We start from the raw sequence: 7686 nt of genomic DNA, 5'->3' as shown, positions 1-7686 counted from the left end.
TTCTGCATAGAGCAAATGACCATATATGGCAATCCGGCTTGGAATGACATCATACCGAAAAGAGTTTAAAACAGAGCATTCAGAAGAGGACGCTTTGGCTCACATGGATTTAAAAAAAATACTTTGACCTCATTATTTGAAGCTTTGGTCATGTTTAACATGAAGATTTGGTCCCAAGAAATTCATTACATCAGTCTCTAGCTCCATCATTCTTGGTTAAATAGGTGAAATATAATAAAAGGAGGTGAAATATAATTGATGGACAGCTAAAAAATTGGAGGATAGTGGAGGCCCCCCTTGGAGCCATAAACAACAGGAGTAGTATGTAAAGGTTACCAATGCGCGCTCCCGCAAAACGTGCAGGTGAAAAATTTTGATTAATAAAAATTTTTAAAAAAAAAATAAAAATGTTGGGGGGTCGTAATGAGGTTGAACAACAAAAGGTGAAGAGGGGTGTGAAAATGGGGGTTTGTATTTAGGAAAGTCCTGTCTTATCCTCTAATAGTGTCATATGTGTCAATAAGTGTCATAGCGTCCTCCAGCTTTCCAGTTTAACCCAGCTAGACTTTTCTAAGTAGGCTAGTTGTATATTTGACACAGCATTGTAGGCTAGACAATGACTCACCAGCAGCTCAGCCCCAGAGGCCCCTGTTCTTCTCTGCAACATTTTCCATGTTTTTAAGAAATGGTTTTGTAGCAAAATAAAGGGTAATTTTATCCTACGTAACACTCTGGAGTCTGACAAGGAAGCTAGAAAACCAAGACGGCTCCATCTTCCTTCTCACACCTGTCCACTTAAAAAACCCTGGGTTTCCCCTGGTTTTGTGGATCACGTATTTCCGTTGTGGTCTGGAACGGGTATAAGGGCTGTGGGCGACATGGTGATGGATGGTGTGATGTTCTTTGATCAGCTCAGAGAGAAGTACATTCTTTCTCAGAATAGCTTCAGATATTTGCAAATACACCGTTTTATCACCTCTCCTATTAAGTTGCACCCCAAGGGAGTTTCTCTTGTCAGCCCTGTGATGAACTGGCGACCTGTCCAGGATGTACCCTTCCTTTTGCCCATGTCGGCTGGGATTGGCTCTAACTCGCTTACAACCCTGCATGTGTAAGCGTTTATAGTAATGGATGAATGGATGGGTTCTCTCTTTTGAGTGTGCAGAAGGCTATTCAAAATCTTGATACCAGGAAACTTATCACCCAGTTTTATAAGGCCCTGTCTATTCCACATTACAAATGCACAGCTCATTTCAGGTCTCTTGGGGAGGCTGACTTTGGAGAGACTATTCTGGATGATGAGTGGGATAGTGTTTGGTCAAGCTCTTCAGGACGCTTATTTACCAATAAAACTAGGTAGTTGCAATTTAAGGTTATACATAGGCTTCAAATTATTCTGGGGAAGGATAACAAGTATAATCATTTGCTTTCAAAATACTGTAATACATGTAAAGCTAAAGGTTTAAACTAAAGTCTGAAAGAACACCAGAGAACAAGTCAAAAAAGATACAAGGTAAAAGAAAAAAAACAATAACTTTTTACCCAATCTGCTGAAAACTACAACAGTGACATTAGAAAAATACTGTTTATAATAGTACACTTAAACTGTAATGGATTTTGAGGCCTTACCTCTGAATTTCTTGGGTGGGTTGTTGAGGTCGCCTGTGTCCGGTTGTACCACACAGCGGTCATCCACAAGCCTGGGAACATCATTATAATGAGTCACTAAAGACACTTAAATAGACTTTAAACCTCAATACTCCTTCTAAAAGCTTTCATTTTCCATATATGAACTATGGGTTGGGGTATAGGTTGTGTGAACAATGCAACATGCTAATGACAGTGATAACTTAGCTAACACAACTGAATTGTTTTGCTAATTCATGCAGCTCATGTATCCAAAATTAGTTCTCCAAATCTAAGAAAATAATCTATTTAGCAAGAACTAACTGACAGAAACGATTGGAATGACAGCTATGTCCCAGAAAGCATACACCCTAGTCAGTAAGTCTTTTCACAGCATTTTGACATGGAATATCACAGGTACAGTGTATTTTATAACATTAATTAATGGCTGCATTCCATTTAAATGAGTCTGTTCCCAGTTTCTTGTATTCTGAATGGTCACTGACTGACCCAGCTTACCCAGACATTTAATAAAAAGGTACCCTGTGGAGGTTTTGACCATTAGTAGCACTATGGAGCAGGTGTGTTATGAGTGACTCCACATGGCTCCCCATTTTGCTTGTTTTGTGCACATGTACAAGGACCCACATGCATGGCTGACATGATACACAGTCCTGTCAATGGTGTCAGATTTTTCCAATGATCTACTTTTGGCTGTAACATGCAGCAAAGGCAGAGAAGACGCTGGTAAACACAGATTTAAACAAGAGAGGAATACTTAAAGAAAAATGGATTGCAAATGTATTTATTAATAAATACATTTGCAATCCATTTTTCACGTTAGAGCTAAACATAACTTCCGTGATTCTGTGATTATAAGAAAACTCAGCAGCAGAATCCATCATTAACAGTATTAGAAATGATCATGCTTTTCGTGTTATATGTATTATATGAAAAAGTAGAAACTGCTTGATTGAATCTGAAGTGCCAGCTCATTTACAGCACATGAATAGCAGGATAAAGACATTATAATACATTATTATTACATTGTATTCATAAGCACCCCAGGAAGGCTCTTGTGTTCAATATTCTCCAACACCTGAGTTCAACGCGGGAGTCTGAACAATCTAAACAACCTAAACCTCTTCTAACCACTGAAAGAGTGCAACCCACCACACTAAAAACAGGCTGTGCAAACATCACGTTCTAAAGTTTAAAATGAATGGAGCCGTCAACCACAAACTGAGAGGATGAGGTTACAGATTTCTGAACTGGGGCACAAGTGATTATTGTACCTGTAAACAAAAAGGGAACCTGGGGCTTTCTTAAAGAATTTAACAACAGCGCAACTTCATCAAAATTGACTTTAGCACCGTAATTCCACCTTGTCTAGCAATTTCTTCAAACAATATACAAAATATGTTGGTAAAACACTTAAAAGCATACCCAGGAACTCTGGGGAACCCCCTGGGAATACTATCAGATAGTAGGATAGCACAAATACAAAACTTCAGTGGGATGCTCTAGCTGGCCGAGTCAGTTACATCTTTTTATAGCTCACACAGTGCACACTGCACTGCAGGAGCACTGTTAGGATGAAGGAAGAATACACATGGTGTGAGAATCTAGAAATGAAAAGCCTTCATCACACCGCTAGGCAAAGGTCCAAAACAAAGAGGCCATCTGTATCCAAGGTCAAGAAGAAATCTCCTCTTGCATTCTGGGACACAGCCTTACGTCCTAGTCTCCCAGCATCAAGTCGTTGGACGGCATCCACTCTGAGGCAGCAGTGGTCCAGGTGGTTGCAGCCATCTCTCAGGGGTCACATTCAATATGCTGACAGCAAAAGCAACACCTAATACAATAATGCTATTTATAGTTACGTCCTCTAAGCTCTTCTCATTAACAGGAGAGTTCACAGCAACAGCGGAGGGGTGATTACTAGGCATGACAATACTAGATGGGAAATTTGACAAACGAGCTCTGTCATGGTGGCAGTCTTCAAAGCTGTGCACACATTTGTTGCCGTGGTGGGTGACGCACGACACTAAAACTGTGAAAGAGCATGATTCCTGAGAGCTGGCAAGGAGGAGGGCCCGGCACGGCCTGTGGTGTGTGGCAAACAGAATAGTGACATGGTAAGAGGAGGAAGATTGCTGCACTTAGATGCTCCGATGCTGTGCTCATAGCATTTTGTTATTTCTGACTGCCAAGACTTGCTCAATTTGCACATAATGAGATGCACTTTTAACTCGTTGCCTACAATTAGGGAGGGGGGAAGACTCCGTCAAGTACTTAAATAAATGGTGCTCAGCATGTGGTAGGAAGAGGCATGATAATTTGAGGCCAGAGTACCAACTGAGCGCACAATATCAAGGAAATAAAAAGGAGAGCAATGACTACTGCAGGATCCACCACTTCTCAACTTCTGTTTTCATAGATAAAACAAAAGCATCAGATTAAGGCAATATAGACATTTGACTGCAGTCAGTCTTCCCATTGATAAGCTGACCATGCTGCAAGAGGTACAGATATGCGGGAACCATTAGCTTTGTAGTTGAAAACACCAGCGTCTTCTGGTTCTCCTATAAAACTTTCTATATTAAAAAGGACTTGAAACCCGGTATCTATACAGTATATGGAGATGCCAGCTGTGTGAAACATGATTTTCGTACTTACGAAATACATAAAACAGGGCTAAGAAAGCTGTTGTTTAATTAGGCAAACAAATTACAGCAGAGCAAATAGGTTCCGCCTGTTACTGTGGGCAAAATAAATACTTCAGCTTGAGTCTAAAGAGGGTTCAGTCCAGATAAATTGAGGAGGTGGGTCTTCAGTTTGTGTTTAAAGATAGTTATTCTGCAATCCTTCATTTCCTTCTCTAGTTTAAGGATTCATTTAAGTCTGTCTCTGTTTCAGGATACCCAAACTCAACTCTCACATTTCCTTTGTTTCACTGAAATCAGATCACTTCACCATAAAATGTGAAGGAACAATGGGTAATGTTCATGTTGGCACTTTGTACTTGCCACCAACCAAACAGGCTTTTAAATCTATTCAATATAAAATGAGTCCATCTATTATACTTCCCCATCAACTCAGCACAGCCATCTGTTTGGCTTGAAAATAGCAACCATGTCGGTCATAACATGCGTTACTGTGTTTATTTTGTAGCTTGTACTATGTTATAGTTGTGTACTCTGCACAGTGAGATAATACTGTATGAAACTCCATCCATCCAACAAGCTCACCTGAAATCCTGCAGCTTGAGGTAGCAGGGAGGTGGGGGTGGTGAAAGGGTCATGAAAACCGACAGAAATTCAAGCAGGCTTACCCTAAAGTGCTGATAAATCCACAGGTGGAGCCCTCTGCATACAGGGAACAAATGTCCCCAATATGGAGGAAACTGGACATCTTGTCCGACATGGTTCCTCAGGTTTGACTACACCTGCAAAAGATTGACAACAAATGTCTTTAAAGCTCTATCAACTCACAAGCTTTGAAATATTAGTTAATATTTCACTCAACTAGTCAGTTAAGTGATAAAAATAATCTTTTAGATAATGCATCAATCGTATACATCACTCATAAAGTAAAATACTAAACATTTGCTTGTTACAGTGTCATGTTTGTGCACACACGCGATGTCAGTAGCTGATTTAGCTGAAAAGGAATTGTAAACAGCACCTACAAGGATCCATTATTACTTTTATGGCACTGACTTTGCTGCTGGAGTTTGCAGCGGGTTCCAGACCATCTGAATTTTTTAAGCCCATCCTAAGAGCACCACCTACTGTAAGACCGTAAGTAGTAATTGTGGAGATTAGAAAAGATTTGAAAATATTAATATTATTAGCTTATTAATAAGATTAACATTATTTACATTACACACAAATAACTGAGCTATAGTGATAATCTTTGTGTAAATGTGTCCACGTGCATTTTGTTAACATGAGTTATGTCCCTTTTAATTTAAAACAAAAAGACATAATACCATGGATGAGTAATTAACTTAACTGAGTATTCAACTTAACTGAGTATTCAAGTTAGACACAGAATTACTAGTTCTGAAACAATAAAATATTCCTGCCAAGAAAATGAAATTATGTTCCTCTGTGCACTGTGCCATGCCTGAGGGAAACCAACACATGCAAATATTAAAATTAGGCCTCCACTCTTTAGTCTCTTTCCAGGAGAAGCCTGTGGGGGACAAAAAACAATATCCCTAACCCAAAATAGGTTACGTGGTCAACGTAGTCTGTCCTCTTTCTGTTGTCAAAGATCATTTTAGTTTGGACTTTGACACAGACTCAAAAGTATGCGGCCCTGTACAATCAAGCAATATCATTTAAAGGAGAAAAGCACAAAATACGACATTTTTCATTAAATATAGCTACGTTTATTTCTATAAAATTGATTTGTGCGTATGAAGCTGAAGGTCATATTCAGGCTACCTAGACTCAGATGTCCCACTCCACTCATCTGTGACACCTACACTACGTAAAGTTTATATTTGGTTCCACAATATGTAAAGTAATTTGAACGCCCTGTGACACACTTACGCACGTTTTCTGAGACGCCAAATGTGACACTAACACCTCTGCTAGCTCCAATAAAAACTGGGTCGCCTCATTCTTTTTTTGTTTGGTTTTTTTTTAATCGCGCGAGCTGCAGCAAAACAACAGCAACAAACGAGCGCGTGGGCTATTTCCTTGACAGGGATGCTTTCAGCTCAGTGTTACAATGAGCAATGCCCTAGCTGGAAAAGCTACAGACAGATAAGGACTTTACCTGACAGAAATGAAAGAAGGCGTCAAAGACAGAGAGGGAAAGGACCGCGTGAGGAAGTGGGTCAGCGCAGGATCATTTCCACAGCGCTATCCTCGGTTAAGTCCATGGTAGTGAAACTCCAGGTAAGAGCAGGCTGAGTTGCGTTATCTCTGACAGCTGAACGCGTCCTCGGCAACAATCCGCTTCTTACCTCCTCCACATGTCACTGAGGGAACGCCCCTTTCGGTACTATTTATACTGCAGCAGATCTCTCTGGGTAATGTAGTTCTTTAGGCATTTAAACTGACACGTGCAGTGCTCATAATAAGCAACAGACTGTAAAACACTGATAATACAATTCAAATATGCATTGTTGTCTTGATAGAAACTGTCCTTTTATTTCATTTCACTTCATTTTATTAAATTTTTTAGATATAAGGTTTTCATCTTTGAGGTGAAGAAAGTGGTGGCCTTAGTCACTTCAGTTTCATTCAATTACTATATTCATCCCCAGCTGAGCACACATCTCACAAAAACACATAATAACATAACATATAATACATTTGGAACATTTTTTAGTTTTTTTGAAAGTTGCTAACTTGTATAAACATGAAAATAATTGCAATGGTGCACAATGAGCATAGAGGTATGTTTTCTCTCCTTTGGTGGGTGTATCAGAGGTGTTACCCATTTAGCAACATGTATATAAACCACAGACTGTATAAACACAGCCATATTAAAAAGTGAATTGCAGTGCAGTTGTGTACACAATCGGATGCTCAAGGCACCACCGTTTCAGTTTAAATAAACATTTTGCGCTGGTCATTGTTTACAGTCCAATTAGCAATAGCAATTTCAGAATCCATAAGCTATCATCCACAAACGATACAAAAATCTTGTCCCTTGAGTACACATTCAGCGTTTGCATGTAGATATTGGTTAATAGGGATTTGAAAATCACTGACTGAAATAAACTGAGAGATTTAAACAACTACTAAATGGATTTCCATGAAATTGTTTACAGACATTCATGGTCACCAGAGGATTAATCCCACTGACCTTGGTGATTCCCATAACTTTAGTGCCAGCAGATGATCATTTCTGTTGTTTCACTTTTCCTGTGAAAAATCTCAGCATCCCTAGGTTAATTGAATTCACAAACTTTTGTACAGACATTCGTTGTTGTTCAATGCTTTGGTTTATAATGTAATATAAATGCAAGATTAATGACATTCCCATCAGCCTCAGCTGACATACATCAGTATGTCAACGCTGTCATTGTGAACATGT

At 39.4% G+C, this 7686-nt stretch overlaps 1 long non-coding RNA gene across 1 annotated transcript; it reads right to left on the bottom strand.

Annotated features, from left to right (window-relative positions):
* Positions 1 to 1541: 1541 nt before the first annotated feature.
* Positions 1542 to 6606, bottom strand: LOC119909720. The gene is made up of 3 exons (XR_005445520.1): positions 6418 to 6606; positions 4961 to 5074; positions 1542 to 1700 (listed from the first exon to the last, which is right to left on the bottom strand). It is a non-coding gene; the product is annotated as an uncharacterized LOC119909720 (long non-coding RNA).
* Positions 6607 to 7686: the final 1080 nt, after the last annotated feature.

This window comes from Micropterus salmoides, unplaced genomic scaffold (assembly GCF_014851395.1).
Source record: "Micropterus salmoides isolate LMB-PRFRI ecotype aquatic unplaced genomic scaffold, ASM1485139v1 Ms_hic_scaffold_1849, whole genome shotgun sequence".
In the NCBI taxonomy this organism is placed as follows: domain Eukaryota; kingdom Metazoa; phylum Chordata; class Actinopteri; order Centrarchiformes; family Centrarchidae; genus Micropterus; species Micropterus salmoides.
The sequence above is the reverse complement of the archived record's forward strand: the minus strand, read 5'-3'. Positions and strand labels throughout refer to the sequence as shown.